This window comes from Crotalus tigris, unplaced genomic scaffold (assembly GCF_016545835.1).
Source record: "Crotalus tigris isolate CLP2741 ecotype Arizona unplaced genomic scaffold, ASM1654583v1 scf7180000017622.5263843, whole genome shotgun sequence".
Lineage (NCBI taxonomy): Eukaryota > Metazoa > Chordata > Lepidosauria > Squamata > Viperidae > Crotalus > Crotalus tigris.
This window is the reverse complement of record NW_024096517.1, coordinates 2,150,093-2,171,803: the sequence shown is the minus strand read 5'-3', so window position 1 is coordinate 2,171,803 and position 21,711 is coordinate 2,150,093. Positions and strand designations below refer to the sequence as shown.

Below are 21,711 nucleotides of genomic sequence, written 5' to 3'. Positions count from 1 at the left end.
GGTAGAGTTGGGGTGACTGGATGGATCTGGATGCCCTTCCTGGCACCTATGCGGAGTTTACAGTAGATATTTTTCTTTTCATCCTAGGGTGGAATCATCTGCTGCTACCTAAGGTTTAACTCTCAACCTTCTGAGTGGGAGGACAGAGTCTTCACCACTAGGCTATCATGTCCCTCATACAACTTCATCTTACGCTGTAAGTACATTTTTGTACGGAATTTGATGTTAAACTTTTTCTGCAAATTTTGGAAATGGCAACAAGGCTCCAATCTGCATATTGGTTTGGAAAATGTAAAGTAGATGTGACCGTAAACCACCAATCATTGGTAACCAAGCTGATGTTGTTTTTCCATTCCTAACCTCAAAGGGTTTATATGAGGAAGGAACATATAAGATTTGGAAACAAGAACAACGATGCAGTTTCTGGCAGAGGAGCTTTTAGTAACCCCCAAATTTTGGAGGTTCTATCTTCTACATGATCATGGCAGATATTCATTTTTTTGGAGACCGCAATTTATTTATGCATTTCAGGCATAAATTTGGCTCATAGCATTGGTTAATTGCCTAGTAACCCAAGTTGCAAGGGCCAAGATAACAATTTTCTTCCTGGAAGAATATATCTCGAATATGACCACAATGAATAAGCACATTATGGCATTAAGCACACAGTAATCATAAATGCAAGATTACATTCCAGTGGGTTATTTTTATGTTGTCACCCATATTAAATCATACCTTATGATATGTATTGAGGTGGAAATACAAGTGGGGTGGAATAACCTAAAGCAAGGGCCAATCTTCTTTATAATAACACAGTGATCATAAAGCTTCCTTATCTCTAAGAATGCACTTTTCAAAAATAAAGCACAGAAAGCCAATTATTTGGCTTAGTCAGAAAGCTTGCTGATCAGAAATTGCACACAGAACCATTTGGCTACTCAAACAGATCACCGGAGGGTCATTTTTCATGATGAATTCCAAAATAAAAATTAATAGAAGCACTTCAAACAATATGCAAGATTTTTTGTTGTTGTTAAATAAGAAATAGGAAAGGAAAAACATCAGACTACAGGCCTAATTTCTTTGAGAATAGAGGACTTGTCTTAGAGCTGCTATTTAGTTTTTGAGGGAAGTGTGTAGTTCTGATGCCTAGAAAATATCTCCAATGTGAATTGTCTTCCTGAAAATTGGAGAAATTTCTTTCCTTGGCAGTGGTAGCATTTCTTCGATGATGGAACCCAACTTTCCATCCTTAAGATTCCCAGTCCGAGTTAAATAGAATCCAATCGATCCATTGAACCAACCTGAAGCTCCAAATTGGTGCAGAAAATATGCCTAATAATTAGTTTAAGTTTTAAGTAGATTTCAGTTTGACTGTTTGAGATGACTATTGAGTTATCACACTTTCTTGGTCTTGAGTGAAAGGGGGTCATCCTTGCCTCACTTGAGTGAATGACAAAGACACAAGTAAGAACTTCCTTTTGCCTCTTAGACCAGGGATGTCAAACTTGCAACATCACGTGACATATCACAACATATTGTGACTTTTTTGCCATTGCTGGCAACGGGGTGGGCACAGTTTCGCTATGATGCAGCTGACCCATAGGCCGGCAGTTTGACACCCCTGTCTTAGACCATGGGCTACGATACTAGGTATGAGTGATAGCAGGATAAAGCGTTGGAAAAAGTAGTTTCTCCATAAATTATGACCACAGCCAGGGAAAACTCCCAAGGAAATCCAAAATAAATCTAACCCTTTGACATTTATTACACATCTAAATGAGATACAGCAGATGTTGAACTGAAAAAATAAAGAGAAGGATATTAACAGTGAGGCTCGGCTACTATTTAGCAATATTGCATCCAACTTTACCGGACAACTTGCACAATATCACTGAGTTGTTAAACTCTGTTTCATGGCGCTTGGTAGCAGCTTGGGCTCAGGTTGACTTAGGGTTAGAAGGAACTAATTATTCCATGCCTGAGAAGACATGAAGAAAATGTGCATCACCAGCCTTTTTAAGATAATGTTGCTTTGTCTGTAGAGACCAACATGTCAGGTTCAATGGAGAGTGAGTCTAAATGAAAACTGAGGAATACTGAGAATTAAATATTACAGACACAAGAGATAATTAAACCTTCCCTAACCTTACAAACTCTAACTATATTTGATTGCCATTCCCATTGACTAGCTTAGTATTATGATGGCTGATTATAGAACATCTTGTTGAGGAAAGGTGACATAGGCCATAATGCTATATGCAGGAAATTTAATATAATTTTAATTATGCTCTCTTGTTCCTAACTTTTATTTGGTTTCTACGACAGGAGTAGAATCTTTGACTTGGCTTGTTATAATGTGCTGAACCAGAAATTAACAATTCATTTTTTGATCTTGCCTGCTCTTGAACATAGTCTCTGTAGTTAGTTTAGAGACTGCTGCGTTGTAAGAACCCAAAACTGGGTTAATTGAATCAAACATGGTAAAGATAACCCACAGGTTAGCGAATCACATAGAGACAACACTATATGGTCTGTTCAGGATCACACTTCATCCTTGCACTTTGGCTTGCTGTTGGGAGAAACAGCAGCAGCAACAACAACAACAAAAATCAGGGTCAAAGAAGAAAGTACTTGAACAAAATCAATAACGAAGGAAGGTTTGAAGTAAATGTTGAAAAATCAGGGAGTGATGTAAACTTCAAAGAAATTGGAGACAGCAAAAGGAGAACATGTACAAGGAATCATTTTCAAAGTTCCTTTTCCCCTCCCTCAAAAAAAAATCAGTAAAACTAAGGGGTCCTTGGTGCTCTCTGAACTTGGCGGTTTTCTTGCAGACTGTTTATTACCAAACTAGGTAAGTATCATCAGTGCTAGAAAGGGGTGGGGTCTTATTTGTATATATTAGTGGCTTATCCAATCAGTATTGATGGGAGTGGTCTTGGTAGTTCCTTGATGAGAGTGTTGTTTACTGTTAGCTTGTTTCTCTGGTTGGTAGTTTCTTGATTGCCATGTTGTTTATTTGATTGATGGTCAAATGTTAATCTTGGTGTGAAGTAAAACTGAGCGGTAGGCTTTAAAATTCTGAGCCCAATTCCAAACAAAAATATTAAACCTTTTCTCTAGTTGTATTCCTGAATGATTATAAAGCCCATATCTTGGAAAAAGATAAGACTTTCACATTCATGGAGAGTCCTAGATCTGGAAATCCAATCTATATACCATCTTCAGTTTGGTGGGACTAATACATCCCAACTACCTTTTTAAAAGTAAAAGCAAAATGCCAACCTCGTCAACTCTTGTACATCGAACAGAGAGACGTTTTCTATCTTGTTATCTTCCTCGGGCCAAAAAATTGTTTCTTGGACTATCTACGCTGCTCAAATGTATTTGCTTCCTTCCTGAACCTGTGGGGAACCTTAAGTAGAATTGAAGAATCTCAAAAAAAAATTGCTCATTTTAACAATGACTGTCCAAATCCACGGGGCTCAAGAGCTTAATTAAAGACAGAGGGGAAGGTGACAGGGGAGGAAGGAAGGAGACAGAATCAAAGAAACACTATGAAAAATGAATGCTAAAGTAGTTGGAAAGGATCCATGGGTAGGGGAAACAGCAGAAAGCATCTGGCACCATTGTACATGATTGATGTTTGAAGTCATGAAGTGTCAAGGAGAGAGAGAGAGACATAGAATATGTCATACAAACACAATCCAGGGAAATGGCAAAAGGGCAAAGTATGTGCTGGTTTTTGTATTTCTCTGATGATCCAATAGGTTGAAAACAGCTACAAGGAAGACTGTATTCACAACTATAATGTAACTGAGTGGGGTTCTGCAGAAGCATTCTGCATATTTTTCAGACACTTGTTGTTAAGTCAAATGAAAGAGAAGTTGCTTTAGAATATATTCCAAAAGTAAGAGAATTTGAGAAACTTTCCTAGGAAGAATGGACCATCGTCCTTCCAATTCTTTAGTAATGAGGAGGTCATTGTTTAAGTTAGGTGAAATGTTATATCTTTCCAGCAGACTATGTCTTCTCTGGTTTTCCATCTTTCACCAAACTTGGAGGGAGGACATCCAGCTGGAATTCCTTCATGAGGAAAGGAACTATTGGAGATTTTTTTTTTTTCCTTCTCAAAGTGAAATCTGGTGAAATTGTCCAGGCAATATCTCTATCCACAATCTTGGTGAGAAGTTTGAAATGCCGTATGTCCTTAGCTCTAGGACCATGCAGATAAAGATCTCCTTGCAACATTTGAAGTGTCCTTAGTATTTCCAGGCAGGACATTCAGATAAATACATTATTGAGACCTTCCTTCTTTCAGATTAAAAAGAGAGAGAGGCAATGTTCTTCACTTAGGAAAATAAATCACACAGGTAGAAGATGTGGGACTCATGACCTGGTAATGTGAAGAGAATCTTGGAACAGCAGTTGATCACCAACTGAATATGAATCATATCTGCTAAAAAGGGAAATATAGAGGGCCCATTGCGCTGGTAGAAAGAGTTTACAGATCATGTGTAATAATAATAATTCAAATAAATTCTGTAATATTAGACACTACATTAAATACAGAAAGTCCTCAACGTACGACCACAATGGAGCCCAAAATTTTGGTTATTAAGGGAGACATTGGTGAGGTGAGTGTTCTTGACATAGTTGTTTTAAATGAATCACTGCAGTTGATAAATTAGTAACCTGGTTGTTGTCAGAAGGTCACAACTGTTATTATCATCTTTTGATTCATTTTCATTTGTTATGTCCTTCAGAACCAAGTTTATTCTAAAACTCTGCTGCTCCATACTTGCTGTCTGAAAAATTCCAACGGACAGAATTCTTCTTTGAAGTCTTCCTTTGCACTTGGACTGGAATGTGAAAGACCAGGTAACTGAAAAGACGACAGTACTGTGAAATGCAGCATTTTCACATATTTCATATTTTATTTCGTTTATTTGAATTTATAAGCCACGAAACCTCAATAGACTTTGCTCATTCCTCCTCATAACAAAGAGACAGTCAAGACTTTTACACTCCTACATGACATTTTTGCCATTGTTCTTCTTCTCCTCTAATGAGCCTTGGGAAAGACATTTTATTTTTTATTAAATTGAAGGTGAATGCCTAAAAAACAATGAGGAAGCAACAAAGCACCACTGCGACTCAGAAGGAGTAGAGCTTAAAATGAATTACAGCTTAGCATTCCTATAGGGTAATCTTTGCGCCACGGCCAGTTATTGGGTTTTTATTTCTATGTAAGAAACTACACAAAGCTTTCCTGTTTGGGAACGGGACCTTCCCTAGATAGCATTAGCTACCATATCCCAAAGGTGCTTTTTCAAAAGGCAACTGGACTTTGTTTTTCCTTGAAGACATTTCGTGTCTCATCCAAGAGGCTTCTCCAGTTCAGAACTCAAAAACAAAGTCCAGTTGTCTTTTGAAAAAACACCTTTGGGACAACCATGGTTGAGAATCTCCATAGAAACTAGCTACTATCTTTTCTCATGGTTTAGATTTCTGCTTTGATCTCGAGATATGACTTATTAGTGATGTTCACACAACTTGAATAGGTCACTGGTTTAGATTTTTATGTTTAGAGTGTGATGTGGACTTAGATCATTGACTTAATAGGTTCCTCGTTAGAAAGAATTATTCAAGCTATGAGAATGGGTTAATCCAGTAACCAGGTTAAACATATAGTAGGAATACAACCTGCAAGTCTGATCTCTAGTGTGCCTTTTGTTTTCTGTTTCAGCCCTGTCCATAGCTCAGTCGGCTCTAGGTAGTTCCATGCTTGATCTCCTAGTAATAGCTTGAACTCCACTTGAACAAAGAGTTCAGCAATCAAAGTTCTGTCTGTCAGGAATTTCAAATTGACTTGGATCTTCATATATTCAATGAGCCTAGAAGCATGGGGAGAAAAAAAAGCAAGCAGCTTGGGGACAGAGCATGAGTCAAAAAAAGGTCACATTTAGCAACCCAGTTGGTCCATGACCATCCCTCCAACCTACTCTGTTTATTAAAAGAACAGAAAGTTTGATTATCTCAAGCTCCTCAAAATGAGGATGGAGGGGAAAAAACACTGCAAAAAGGACATCAATATGGGAGAACAGACTATTGAGGAATGTATTAACCTGTAACCATTTCAGCAGATGACCATACCTGGCTGACCTTGGAACTGAAGGAGGCCAGGCCTCCAGCGGTGTACATTAGAATGGGAAGTCAAAGAAGCATCAGAAACCATTTCTGCATTGTTGTCAGTAAAAAGCATTGACAGGTCTCTGAGGTCATCAGAGGTTGAGCTGGATTCAAAAGAGATTTTACCTTTTATCCCACATGATAAGTCTAAAGTTCTGTTAACTGGTTGCCATGGCAGAAGGTAAGCTGTTCTGCATAAAATTATAGATCACCTGTTTTATCCAATCTTACTGCCCTGTCTCAAATATAAGCACAGTATTTTAAATCAACAGGAGCAGACATAGATTGAGAAACAACTTAGAGCAAAATTAAAATTAGTACCGTTGAACAAATGACTCATTGTGTTTTAAATACATCTTCATGTTGTGCTTCTTACACACAGATTGGAATCTTGGCACACTTAAGTTTATAAAACACTGAATCGTTGAGTGGGGGGGGGGGAAAGGAGCTCAACATAAAATATTAAAAAGGTAACAGTAGTAGCAAATGTAGAAGCAAAAGTCTGGAAAAATTGGAGAAAATTCAATTTATACTAAACAATAAAACCATGCCAAGACTGAATTCTGTCAGGAAGCATTACATAGAGTTTTAATATATAGGCTTCTAAAGAATTGTGTTTCAAAATGGAATGACTTTACAGCATCAAAGCTGAGGACTGGGACAACTGAAGTAATTTTATTAGTCAAATTTATTTATTAATCAAATTTGTATGGCTGCCTATGTCACAAAAAGCAACTTTGGGCAATATACAACAACTAAATAAAACAACATCTATATATAGGAAAATCGTTATAAAAATATAAGAGCACTATTGAAAATTAGAATATTATTAAAAAATTAAAATATACAAACTACTGTACACAGAGACAGTGAATATAACAACTGCTGTGGAGATATCTAAAAATGTCTGCCAATCCCTGGCTTGATGAAAACCAGATCTTGAAGAACTTCTGGAAAGTTAACAGATGGAATTAACCTTATTGGGGGGAGGAGGAAATATTCCATAAGGTGGGCCCCATAGCAGAGAAGGCCCGCCTTCTGGGACCCATCAAGTGTAAATCCTAGTTCACAGGACTCATAGTATGCCTTCTGTGCCAGATCTATGGGACTGGTAGATGTAATTGGGGAGATGTGATGCTTCTGATTACACAATCCCATGCCATGAAGAATTTTCAAGGTTAAAACCAGCACTTTGAATTGGACTTGGAAGCAAACTGGCAGCCAATGCAGCTCATGGAACAGAGATGCGCTTTGTGTTCTTCCAGGAGCGTGCACAAATGCTCATGCTACTGCTTTCTGCACCACTTGAAGGTTCTAAATACTCCTCAAAGGCAGCCCCAATATGTTAATGACTAGGGCATGATCCTATGCTGAAATTTTGCGGTCTGTTCTAAGCAGGAAGTTTTCTCGTTTTATTAACTCTCTGAAACATTTTCCTCATGTCTGAAGTCTAAAGATTGGAAAAAGCAATTTTTGCTAAGTACTAATATAAAAGAAGAGTGTGGATGGATGGATGGATGGATGGATGGATGGATGGATGGATGGATGGGTGAATGCATGGACAGCCGGGATCTTCTGAAGACAGCAGCATTGATTAAACCTCCTGTTTGGCACTGAACATCCTGCCAAGAAAATTCCGACAAGTTTTGAAATACTTTCTGGTTCCCTGAAGTACTGCTTTGAAAGCTACATTCTAGCTTTGGGTATAAAGTCATTTGGCAAATACATCTCCATGATAGTCAGATTTCAAAACTTTAACCCAAAGCAGGTTGTTCATTCTTTTGTTGATGTCCCTGTTACTTCTAAAGTTCTGTGCATTTGGAATGAAGCAGGGGGATGGTGGGGGAGAGGGAGAGAGAGAGAGAGAGAGAGAGAGAGAGAGAGAGAGAGAGAGAGAGAGAGAGAGAGAGAGAGAGAGAGAGAGAGAGAGAGAAGAAAAGTAGTATAATTCACTCCTGATGTCATTTGAAATGCTCATGGGTAACCAACCATCAGCCATCCATAAAAGCCATAGGTGAAATCTAATTTTCATAAGCACCAATCAACGCTGCAGATACTCTAGGCAGTTTGAATCTAATTCATGAGCATTTCACCGAGAGAATGGAAAGGTCTAAATCTGCCCATTTTTTTTATATTTAAAATGAATAATTCAACTGGCTCTATAAAACATCTATTTTAAACGCATTATACCACAGCAGACAATGTTCTCCTTGGGGTTCTGTATATCATGATAACATTCAAATCATTCATTGCTCTTGAGATGCAGACAATACCAGAATGTCACCTGCTGGATAGAATGCTGCCTTTACATTTGCTATGACACAGTCTGCTTGCTGCGATAAATAGAGGGCTTGTATATCCCCACCAGTAAGGGGTGAGGTTAGGCAAGTAAGAAAAGGAATTCCTGACTAATGGGAAAAACTATTTCATTTAAGAGGTGAACCTAATTGATCAAGATCAGAAAGTCCTCACTCATACAGAGAAGAGCAAGAAAGGTGATTAGGGGACTGGAGGTTAAAACATATAAGGAACGGTTGCTGGAATTGGGGATGTCTAGTCTATTGAAGAGAAGGACCAGGGGTGACAGGAGAGCAGTCTTCCAATATCTCAGGGGTTGCCCCAAAGAAGAGGGAGTCAAGCTATTCTCCAAAGCGTCTGAAGGCAGGACAAGAAGCAACTGGATGGAAAGTAAGCAAAGAGAGAAGCAACCTAGAACTAAGCACTTAGCTTTCTTGATGGTCCAACTCCACTTAAATTCTAAAAGAAGACAGCACAAGAGACAGAATCCATGCACTTTGAAGTACAGAGAAACACATTTTTTTTCTCCTGTAATTTAAGCTGGGAAGAGGAGAAAAGAATTCTTACCAGAACATTTTTCTTGAGCATTTTACTCACACAGCAAAGGCAGGGAGCTGACACCACTAGCTCAGCGCCTTCAGAGTTAACCGTTCCATTCTTTGCTTTCTGCACTTCTCCTTATGCATCCTCATGTATTCTGGCCATTCATCTGCAGTGCTTGTCCCTCCCTGCCACAGGCCCAGCATTGCTAAAGGAGAAGAAAATGGGTCTGAAGAATATAATAGCTGGAGAGAAGGAATGTCATTATGCAATGTTTCTCCCCAAAAGAAGATCAGCTGTGCTTTGAAGGGGGATTAATCCTCCTGGGGGAGTCGAGATATACGTTACATGGAAATATGAGTAATTTACTCCAGTTAGCTGAAGACTTTTTGAAAGTAACTGGACTAATAGAAGGCTTCTTAATTTTTCAAGTGTTAGTCCTTCTGTAGCCTGACGGGCATTATCAGCATTCAAGAAGAGACCGTCAGATAGAAAAGAAAATCAGTCCTATTTCGAACCTGGTTTTTATTCAACTTAAATGCTCATTCTGGGAATGAGGCAAGCTGTTGAGTGGCAGGGATTGAAAAGCGTTCTACAGCTTTTGGTCACCAAATCACATATCACAAGAACATTTAGGGCAGTGGTTCTCAACCTTTCTAATGCCGCGACCCCATAATACAGTTCCCCATGTTGTGGTGACCCCCAACCACTTATACATCACCGGGTGCCAGGGGCGTGGCCAAAGAAAAGGGGGAAAAAATGGCGGACAGCCTTGTTTGGTGACCCCCGTGAAATGATCGTTCGACCCCAAATGGGGTCCCGACCCACAGATTGAGAACCACTGATTTAGGGTGGAAAATGCATTGCCTTCCCTAAAATGCACATTCCCTCCCTATCTGTTCTTGCCAGCTGCAGCCAAGATGGATTTTTTTTTCCAGACAAAAGACTGTGTTTCCCTGGCTGATGGCAAGTTACAGGTAGTCTTTGCCATACAACAGCTCATTCTGTGCTGCTTCGAACTTACAATGGCACTGAAAAAAGTCACTTAGGACTGTTTATCACATTTATGACCGTTGCAGCATCCACATGATCACGTGATCAAAATTCAGATGCTTGGCAACTGACTCATATTTATGACGGTTGCAGTGTCTTGGGGTCACGGATCCCCTTTCGACAAGCAAAGTCAATGGGGAAGCCAGCAGGAAGTCAGAGGTTGCTCCTGTGCTGTTCCATCTACCAGCACCTCCTCACAATAACTGCATTACTAATTTAGCAACTATAGTGATTCACTTAATAATTATGGAAAGAAAAGTGGTAAAATGGAGCAAAACTCACTTAACAACTGGCTTGCTTAGCGACAGGAATTTTGGGCTCAGTTGTGCACAGGGATATTGGAGCTTATAACAATTTAAGACACCTCAAATGGAAAGCAGTTGAAAATTAAGTTTTAGGAGGATATATTAATCTCAGTATCTAAGGTTTGTTGCCTTTTACCAGTGACCAGAGAAGGAACTACTATAAAAATAAAATATGATGGTTCAACAGCCTGAAAGGCACAGAAAAGCAGCTATATATCCATCTTCCCTCCCTTTCTTCCATATCTCTTTGAAAGTATTAAAGTGTCAGAAATTATAAAAGTAATCAATATTTATTTATTATTCAATTTCTATAGCTACTAAACAGAGCTTGGATAAAACCTAAGCCAGCTTCATACAAGTAGCCTAAATGAAGCAATAAATAAATAAAATTTCTATCACTGCTATCTATAAAGCAGACTTTAGCCTGTTTGATTTTAATCTTTCTTGAATAAATAGAAAATTCCTAAAATGGTTATAAGTCATGAGTGGTGTTAGATACACAGTCCATTAAACCTATAATTTATAGGTTATTAAATTGCTTTACAAAGTTGTGGGGTTTTTTTCTTTCTTTTTTTGTCACAGGGGAATAAAGTTACATGAGAATCTGTCTCATAAGATCTCAACTGGCAGAGGTTTTAGGGAGGAAACTGTCCCAGTTTTACTTAAAGATCTTGAGAATTCCACCGGGATTCTTTATATGCAGAGGACATGTTTTTCCACTATGTAGCTGCTCTCATCATGGTTGGTCGTCCAAACAACTTAATTGTCTTCACAGAACAGTTTGGAGAAGTAACAAAATGATTGGTTGCTATCCACCTCCAGACATGTCCTGCTCAAGTATAGTGTACTGTTTGAAATTATGAGATGGGTTGATATTTTTCATTTATGATAATGAAACCACCTTAACTAGAATCAGCTCAGACTAAATATCAGGTGATAAATGAGTATCTTCCTTTATCAACATTATTCCTTTTAAAGTCTCAAATTTCAATTCAGGAAGGAAGGAAGGAAGGAAGGAAGGAAGGAAGGAAGGAAGGAAGGAAGGAAGGAAGGAAGGAAGGAAGAAAGGAAGGAAAAGGGTTGAAGGAGAAGGAAATTATAGGTATTACTGTTTAACTGTGATTTGGTCAACATACTAATCATTGAGTAACCCAAAACCTGATACGGTATATAAACACAAACATAGATCAGGAAGCAAGTATGAAAATGTTCTTGTTTGTCCACAAAAGTGAGACAGTTGAATTGCAAACTCTGAACTTAGAACTGTACATTTGGGACCACCAAGGAGATGCTGGTTTAAATAAAACATTTCCATCATCAAAGAATAGCATTTTAATATTTCTAAAGCTCCACATACAGTCTGCTTCCAAAATGAATATGCATGATAGACAATAGATAATAGCCGCATAATTTAATTGTCAAGAGTAGTTTGCTTCATCTTGAATAAGCATATGCATATATATGAATGTAAATGTTGTGGGCATATTTTTAGCACCAGATCATGGTATCATTACTTAACTCCAGTAAACAGGCAAGGAGGCATATTTTGAACTGATGAGAGATCTGAACCCTTAGTAAGAACAGTCCTGCATATCAGAAATTAAAAGAGACTAATAAAGTGTCAACAACTGCCATCCTATTTTACACAGCATTACACTAATACTGCAGTCCTCTCTGTTCAAAAAATAAATCTGCCCATCCATCTGTCTCCAACACTATCAGCTTTTCAGAAAAAGTTGAAAATAGAGCTTTACTTTGAGGTTGGGTGGTGGTCTTGAGTAACTGATGCCATCTATTGTTTTTGGATGTTTCAAGCTTTTTATTTGAATGTGTTTTTACAGCGAGCCATCAAGAGCCTTCTGTGATTGTGGCAGAATACAAATGTGATGAACACCACCATAAATAAATACATCTCACCGAACTGACTTCTGATTCCAAGTATGTATGCGTAAAATTGGAATACACTTTAATTACATTCATTTGTTCCTCAGTCTCTAACCATTAGATCATGAGAGAGAGAAAGGAGGGGCTAGAAGAAAGTTGGGGAGAGCTACAGCATGCTAATTTTCATTGGATGCATGGAATTAATTTTCAGGAAATTTCCTTCTTCTAGATCAAAGGCTTGGAGAGGGATGAGCAAACTATTTCGGGACCCAGTGGAATAAATACCAAAATTATACAACTTCTTATTTCAAATGCGAGCAACTCCTATGTGAAACAGAATGGAGGAAGAGATATTCACTGCTGAATGGATTAGTCCATTAGTTTTGGATCAGAAATAACACGAACATTCAGATTGACAGAAACTCAGTAGAAAGAAATCCAGTTCAGCTGAGAATTCTTTGAATTGCAATTAAAAAGAGGAAACACACTATGAACAACAGTAAAAGGAAAGCTCATCTGAATCAAAGTTGATTCCCGGTGTCCTTATCACACATCCATACAGTTGTGTAGGCAACAATTACCCCCTTGATTTTTAATAAAAATATTTATTTATTAAATTTACATGCTACCATGCTCCTCATTAAGATAACTCTGGGCAGGTTATAAATAGCAATATATATATATAAATATAAATATATATGGTTATATAAATATATATAACCATATATATTTATATATATATGTTTTCTGAGGTTTTCGCGGGTGTTTGTATGTAGGTCTTTGGTTGTTCGGGTTTTCTCCCGCATAAAATTGGAAGTGTCTTGGCGACGTTTCGACGAAGTCCCACTCGTCATCTTCAGGCTGGTGTTTTCAGCTTCGTGCTTCGAAGCTGCTTCATTGAAGCTTCGTGCTTCATTGCTGCTCGAAGCACGAAGCTGAAAACACCAGCCTGAAGATGACGAATGGGACTTCGTCGAAACGTCGCCAAGACACTTCCAATTTTACGTGGGAGAAAACCCGAACAACCAAAGACCTACATATATATATATATATATATATATATATATATATATATATATATATATATATATATATGCAATTAAGATTTTGAAAAGTATATCAAAACTAGAACTCCTGATTGGGGAATTTTAAGAGTCCGTGCATTTTTAAGTTGCCAAGGTCAAGGATCACAGGTCTAGCATCTTGGAGCAATGAGAGTCTTTTATGAATGATCAAAAAATGCATTTCAATTGAATCTTCTCTTGCAAATACCCCTTGAATCATGAAAAAGGTCAGAAATGCTTAGAAATTTGATGAACTATTGATGCCTCTCCTTACCACCTCTCCATCCCATGATGCAAAAGACTACAGACAGTCCTCAACTTACGACTTTAATAGAGCCCAAAATTTACGTTGTTATGTGAGTTTGACCCCATTTTATGACTTTTCTTGCCACATTTGTTGAGTGAATCGCTGCAGTTATTAAATTAATAACCGATCAAGCGAATCAGGCTTCCCATTGGCTTTGCAAACGGGGATCACATGATCCTGAGACACTGCAATCATCATAAATGTGAATCAGTTGTCAAGCATCCAAATGTAAATCATGTGACCATGGGGGTGCTACAACGGTCATAAGTGTGGAAAAGGGTCATTTTTTTCAGTGCCATTGGAACTTGAAATGGTCACTAAATGAACTGTTGTAAGCTAAGGACTACCTATATAAACTAAAAAATAGAAATAGTCAGACTCCACATCATACTGAAAACCCCAAATATACTATATTGCTTTCCATACTCAGCTCTATTTATTGTGAATGCCTACACAACAATTTCGTTTATGGATTGTTTACTCCTTACACTGACTCCCCAACATCCTGAAAAAACAAATAAGAGCTCCATCTTCGTATTGAAAGTTTGCAGGAACCGTAATCTCTCTCCTTGTTCATTTCCCTCCATGCACATGAGTATCATATACAGTTAAGTGGTGATGATTAAGGTTGCAAAAAATTGTTTTCTTTAGGCAAAAGAAGCCATTTACAAAAATGGTTTTCCTTGCAACTCTATTCCATATTTATAGCTCCCTATAGGATCTTTAAAGACCAGAGTATCATAAATAGTGATTTACAAGCTATTTTTAATCTTGGTTACAGAAAGCAAAATACTAAATTAGTGTGGTGCCAACATTTTCTTGTGTTTTTCCCCTAACATTCTTAGTCCCTTTGATGGAAGAGAAATCTATTTAGCGGAATATATTCCTCTATTTATGGCATGGCATGATGGCCTAGAGGTGAAAACGCTCGCCTCCCACTCGGAAGATTGAAAGTTCAGTGCTAGGCCGTGGTAGATTTCTCTCTATCAGGGTGCAAAGAGAAAATATTTGCTGTGAACAACATGTAGGCATCAGGAAGGGCATCTGGCCAGCAAATGCTCAGCTCCAATCAGTTGCTCTAACCCCACCCCAAAGCAAGGGATTACAGGATTGTCAAAAGAAAAAAAATCCTCTATTTATTTCCAATAGAGAGAGACTCAGTCTTCTGGTTTCTAAGCCAGCCCCTGAACTGTTACACCAAGCTCTCTCTTTTACCAAGAGTATCACCAAATTTCTTTTCCTTTGGAAAAAATTGAAAACAAATGTCCAAAGATGAGTGTTTCTTATCAAAATGAAGCAGAACTGCAGAAGATTTTTTTTCTGATCAGTACTCATCTCGGCATTGGTTGCCCCCAAGATTTCTTCATGGGGTCTTCATCATAAAACTTGAGTGAATTAAATTATCTAAAATCACTCAAATGCTGCCAAATGATAAATTGTTATGATTATGCCTTAGGAGTGTATTGCCTAGTTTAGCTTCTCAACATTATGTATTAAGGAGTCAATAAATAGGAGCCAGGGCCTTATTTCTATTTTTATTCATAGTTAAGTATTTTGTACATTGAATCCAGGACTGATGGAACGGTGTTGCATAAATGCTGCATTTCCTTCCATATCTAATAGTTATCTCTACATTCAGCTTGTCCATTCCCCCCCCCGCTCAGATTAATAAAGAGATTGTCTTGCCATATATTCTCAAATACCTTTCCTCGCCTTCATCAAAGACCATCTGAGAACCAAGTATACATGTGCTAACAAGTCCTTTGGAAAGAAAGTCATTGATTTTATAATCCCATCAATAACCAGAAGCTCAAACCTGCAGGCCATTTCACATCAAAACTGTTTTTCATCTATGTAGGAAAAAAGATCGAAGACATGTTTGTGTATTTCTTATGGAACTGCTCCTCCATTGGAACAAGGGGACATATGACTGATGCTCTTTTTATCCAACAGTAGAATACTTTAATCTTTATCCAACAGTAGAATACTTTAATCTGTGTAGAGCAACATCATTTCTGTGCTAAATTCATTAAACCACATAGAGAGATCTGAAGTTACACCCTTGGTTTTTAATCTTGGGAATTTGAGCTGAAAATGCTTTCCTCCAAATTTTCTTCTTTTTTTTCATTTCTTTTATTGAAAAATAAATTATCCTGTATTGTCTGGGTTTAATTCACTGTTTAAAAATGGAATCATAATGACATTTTAATAGCTTGTGATATAGATGGACAGAGAGAAAGAACAAAAGAAAGAAAGAGAGAGAGAGACCGTAGATTATGATGATGATGAAGATGATAGATAGATAGATAGATAGATAGATAGATAGATAGATAGATAGATAGATAGATAGATAATGGATGGATGGATGGATGGATGGATGATAAATAATGGATGGATAGATAATATTCAGAGAGGTAACTTAGCTGTGCTTTTCCTGTCTTCAGCCTGATCCTTCAAAGCTAGATTTGAAATTTCAATGTCCAGTAATAATCTCATGGCACCAAGGAAGTAGATTTCCAGAAGGTTTTCAGTGTCCAGTAATGATCCCATATTCCACCAGAGAAGTAGATTTCAAATCAGCAGTATGCATCTGGTGCCATTAGCAACTTCCAATGGTTTAGATTCTATGGCCTTCTCAAAGCTGTACATAAATACTGTTGGCCTGAATATTGGTTGCCTTTTTTCCTTCCCTTCTTTCTTTTCCCGATAATTTAAAGAGTTCTACATGTTTTCAAGGCCAGTTTTGAACCATCGCTAAGGCTTCTGTTTCTTCAGTGAAATTGAAGGACACATTTGGGTGCAATATTAAATACCACAATCAGGAACAATCTGGCATTTCCTATCACCAGCTCATTTAAGCAAGCAGGCACTGACTTCTTAGACATTGATATGCTTGTCATTCTGATGAAGCAGATTCAAATAACTGAATTCATTTAAGTGTCTGCAAACGATAGATTATTAATATAAAAAGTAAAAGAAAAAGAAAAAAAGAAAAACATCCTTATGTGATCTCAAAACTTTGTCTGGAAGGAGAAAACAAATAACAAATAACTACCATGCACTCTATCGATTTTATTGTGTTGGGTTTGTCAAATTTTCTCTGATTGAGAAGAATTTTTGCTTGGCATAGATTCTCCAGCTCTCCACCTTCCTTGCTAAGCCCAAAAGTTGTCGAAGAAACTTCTTTGTGAATGCACAATTTATTCAGATGCAGCTCATTGTGGCTGGAAACTTCTTAATCCAGAAAGTTGTTCCAAAGATAAATCTGACAGTTTGTCTACCCTATAAGAATGCTTCACACATAGATCCATAAGTAAGTGTGTGTGTGTATGTTTATGTGTGGGTATATAAGTTGGAAAATAAATTGACCTCCTCTTCTTTGTGGCAGCCCCTCACATATTAAAACACTACTATCACTACTATCATGTTACCCCAGTCCTTCTTTTCACTAAACTAGACATACCCAATTCCTGCAACCGTTCTTCATATGTTTTAGCTTCCACAGTTCAAAGTTAAAACTGCTTAGCACTTTCAATCTTGATTTTTATTTTGATACGTATCTGCAAAAGGATCTCTCTCTCTCTCTCTCTCTCTCTCTCTCTCTCTCTCTCTCTCTCTCTCTCTCTCTCTCTGCATGTGTGTACACACATACACAGTTTTAATTTTCCAATGAGTTTCTTGGTATTGTTTTATTGCTGCATTGAGTAAACAAAGATTTTGTTTGTATTTGTACATGAGTATGTATAATACGTGATTATTTATGGATAGAGATTATATATTTGGAAAGATGGGAATAGAATAGAATAGAATAGAATAGAATAGAATAGAATAGAATAACAGAATTGGAAGGAGCCTTGGAGGTCTTCTAGTCCAACCCCCTATACATTTCTCACAAATGGTTGTCCAGTCTCTTCTTAAAAACTTTCCATGTTGGAGCATTCACAACTTCTGGAGGCAAGTTATTCCACTGGTTAATTGTTCTAACTGTCAGGAAGTTTCTCCTTAGTTTTAGGTTGCTTCTCTCCTTGATTAGTTTCCATCCGTTGCTTCTTGTCCTGCCTTCAGGTGCTTTGGAGAATAGGTTGGCCCTGTCTTCTTTGTGGCAGTCCCTGAGATATTGGAATACTGCTATCATGTCATCCCTAATCCTCCTTTTCATTAAAACTAAATTACACTGTTAATAATATTTAAACAAAATACATCCATCATAGAATTGGAACAAAATTCCATAATTAATCAGTGTGCTCTCCATAGATGATAGACAAGAAAACAATCTAGTACCATTTTTGTTCTTCTTTACAAATATTTGTCCAGTTAGTTACTTTGGAGGAATGTGACATAATAGTAATTAGTTTGATGATGATGATGATGACAATATTGATTATGGTGGTGATAATGATAGATTGCAGCAAAGTAAAACTAGCATTCCTTACCCTATCAATGACATCACTGATTTTTACAATAAGCCATAATATGGAATGACAGAAAATGGAATCTATACAAAGAATTCTGCTATTTGCTTTCTTAACTGCTTGTCTATGCTCATTCACAACCATCATCCTTGCAAGATGACAAGGAAATGTTATTTTTAAAACAAATTTAAAAGGTGGGTCTGCGATCCATTTTACTGTGAAGTCTCGCCATTTATTTTTATTTGTTTTATTTTTGGCCTTCAACCACCCTGTCAATTTGAAATGCTCTCAGAAGCCTTGCTAAGAACTGACAACCTGGGTTTGTGACATTCTCATTATAGTCCTGGGTTTTCTGAAAAGCTGGCAGGAATAGTAAACAACTCAGGGGGTTTTGTTGTTGATGTTGTGGTGGTTGCTGACACAATGCAGCATGATGAATTCCAGATTTGTTTACTAAAACATACACATTAGTATGTATGTGTTTGTTCCAGTCACTTTTAAAGTCTCTTTCCTTAAACACAGTAAGCATAACACAATAAATATATAAAAATAATGGGATTAGTTATTTTCCACCTATTCTAAGGCATCAGAACTGCAGGAAGCCATATATGTTCAGTTTTTTTTCTTGTCAAAGCCTGTCCTGACCACAACTGTCCAAGCTTCGTTGTACAGCTTCTTGGCTTATAGAGTCAGGAAATAAAATAACCACGTAATGCTCTAACATAGAAATATTTCTGAACATAGCATCTCACCAAAATCCAGAGGAGAAAAAAAAAAAACAACCAGAACTTTTCAGCTGTATCCATTACTTGGCCCATTTCACCTGCCCATGTGATTCAAACTCTTTTCAATATTCAAAAATATTAAGCCCAGTCTGTAGCCCTAAAAGGTTATTCAACCTGATCAACACCAAAACATAAGATGGAGAATTTAAGCCCCCAAATCTGCCACAAACCAGCTTAGACTACTTGTCCAGCTGGGAGAGTTTTGACCAAGTTAACATCTCATTTCAAGAGGGACTAGAATGGGACAAGATATCTTCTCATTAGTTGACAACGTTAATACTGTATTGGTGGTAGAGGAGGGCACAGTAGCCTAGCATTTAAGACATTGGGCTGTTGACCAGAAGATTGACAGTTTGAGACTCAAGCATCCCATGACAGGGTAAGTCCCTATTTTTGCCTCAGCTCCTGCCAACCTAGCAGTTAAAAAGCATGCAAATGCAAGTAAATAAATAGGTACCACACACCTTGGCATATAGTCATGCTGGCCATATGTCCATGGAAGTGTCTTCAGACAACATTGGCTCCCTCAGCTAGAATCAGACACGACTGGGCAGGGGAAACCTTTACCTATTAGTGTGTTGTGAGGATGCATGCTAACGCTATTGGGCCAATCCCTCATAGTCTAAATCAGTGGTAGGCAACCTTGGCTCTTTTATGACTCGTGGACTTCAACTACCAGAATTCCTGAGCCAGCATGGCTCAGCATGGAAACCTCTCCCTTTCCCCTCAGCATGGCTGGCTCAGGAATTCTGGGAGTTGAAGTCCACGAGTCATCAAAGAGCCAAGGTTGCCTACCCCTGGTCTAAATCAACTGGAATGGGAATCACAGATTGAAGGATGGTGGTAAATGGCTCTTCTGGAGACATGGCAGAGGAGATGCAGCCAGTAAGTTTAATTTAGCTCCTCCCACTCACATAAATACAATAATCAGAGAGAAGATCATACCTGAAAAGAATTAAGAATGTAACCCTGTTCACATAATTTACTGTTCAGTTTTTGGAGACATACAACATGCTAGGCTAGACTAAAACAGGGTCAAGTGATTTTTGGAACAATGTCCTGGTGGAACCCAGCCATTACTTCAGTGGGTTGGTAGGTTCAGGCCATTTTGTTAAACTAAACATGTCTATATTTTTTATGGATAGATGAATATGGCATCTGTTTAATCTGGGTTTACAGTTTGGCATGTTGTGTGACCTCATCCACTCAGCAATGAACTAGTGGCTGAGTTCAAAATTCATTTCAGCTATGGGTTTGTTTGCTATCCCTGGTTTATTAAAAAGCAACTGTATTACTGTATCTTTCTTCTTTTTGGTTTGCGTAGTTAGCTTTTTAAGTTTATTGCTTCTACAAATTTAGAATTAAATATATATTCTTTGTTCTTAATTGCTATTATTTGAACTATTTAAAACCCTCATAAAAGTGTAATTTTTTGGAGTTGCTTTATAAGAGGTTCTCTTTAATTGTCTTTTAGTTCTCAGATTTGGCATTCAGACAAGGTCTTCTGATATCTCATTGTCTTTATCAGAGATAGATTAAGTGTTCATTAATTGGCAGCCATTCAGAGCTTTGGCTGGGGTGAGAGGTTTCTGACTCAGCACCTTCAGATTTTTCCTCCACAGCAAAATTTGTGTACAACAGATCTTGACCTTCTTTCAAAGATTCAAAGAACTACATGATATATATATATATATATATATGTATGTATGTATGTATGTATGTATGTATGTATGTATGTATATATATATATCTTATATATTGGAATGGTAGAATAGAATAGAATAGAATAGAATAGAATAGAATAGAATAGAATAGAATAGAATAGAATGCATTTTCCTTTTATATCTGCATTTTATATCTGGTCTAATTCCTCTTTTATTTTAAACAATTTCTTAATTGTTTCATTCTGTGTTGGTCTTTGACTGCAACAAACTTTGACCTGACTTGACACAGCCGTCCATTTTGTCAAAAATCTTGGCCAACTTTTGGATTGCCCTAAGCTTGGGTAAAATCAAACTAGGCTAAACATCCCTTCCACATAATTCTTGATTTTTCTTCTGCAATTTGGTAAAAAAATAGAAAATGATATTTTTCCCCAAAAGGAAAGAAAATTGTGTTAAGTAGAAGGACCGGTGTTTTGACTAGTTACAAAATAGTTTCTTATGTGCTACAGAAGACTGTGATTTCCACCAAATATAATCTGAGGAATTCATTCTGCCATTGGCAATCTCTGCCGCTTAATTTCACTGACTGCGTAGACCAGACTTAACATACACAAACACTAGTTATAAAAATCCTGCATGTATCTTTCCCTGGTTCCCTGAAGTTATCATCCTATGCCCTTCATGTTAAAACATTTTATTTCAAGCCATTATACAATAGACTTTGCCATCTGGCTGCTGCTGTTGTTTTGTGTGTGTGTGTGTGTGTGTGTGTGTGTGTGTGTTTTATATGGAACCATTTTCAGTTAGGTTCCAAGCATCTTCTCTCTACTTCCCTGCAGTTTCTGCCATTTCGAGCCGTAGTGGCATAGTGGTTAGAATGCAGTATTGCAAGCTGACTATGAACCAGGAGTTCGATCCTGACCAGCTCATGGTTGATTCAGCCTTCCATCCTTCCAAGGTCAGTAAAATGAAGACCCAGATTGTTGGCAGCAATATACTGACTCTGTAAACTGCTTAGAGAGGGCTGTAAAGTACTGTGAAGTACTATATAAGTCTAAGTGCTATTGCTAATGCCCTTCCTTCCTTCCTTCCTTCCTTCCTTCCTTCCTTCCTTCCTTCCTTCCTTCCTTCCTTCCTTCCTTTCCTTCCTTCCTTCCATCCATAACTCTGCCAACTGCCAGCAGTTTGATCCTGACCAGCTCAA

The 21,711-nt window shown here is 37.7% G+C and overlaps 1 long non-coding RNA gene across 1 annotated transcript; it reads left to right on the top strand.

The window, feature by feature from the left end:
- Positions 1–103: 103 nt before the first annotated feature.
- Positions 104–21,465, top strand: LOC120302175. The gene is made up of 4 exons (XR_005555096.1): positions 104–196; positions 4,770–4,884; positions 12,233–12,329; positions 21,347–21,465. It is a non-coding gene; the product is annotated as an uncharacterized LOC120302175 (long non-coding RNA).
- Positions 21,466–21,711: the final 246 nt, after the last annotated feature.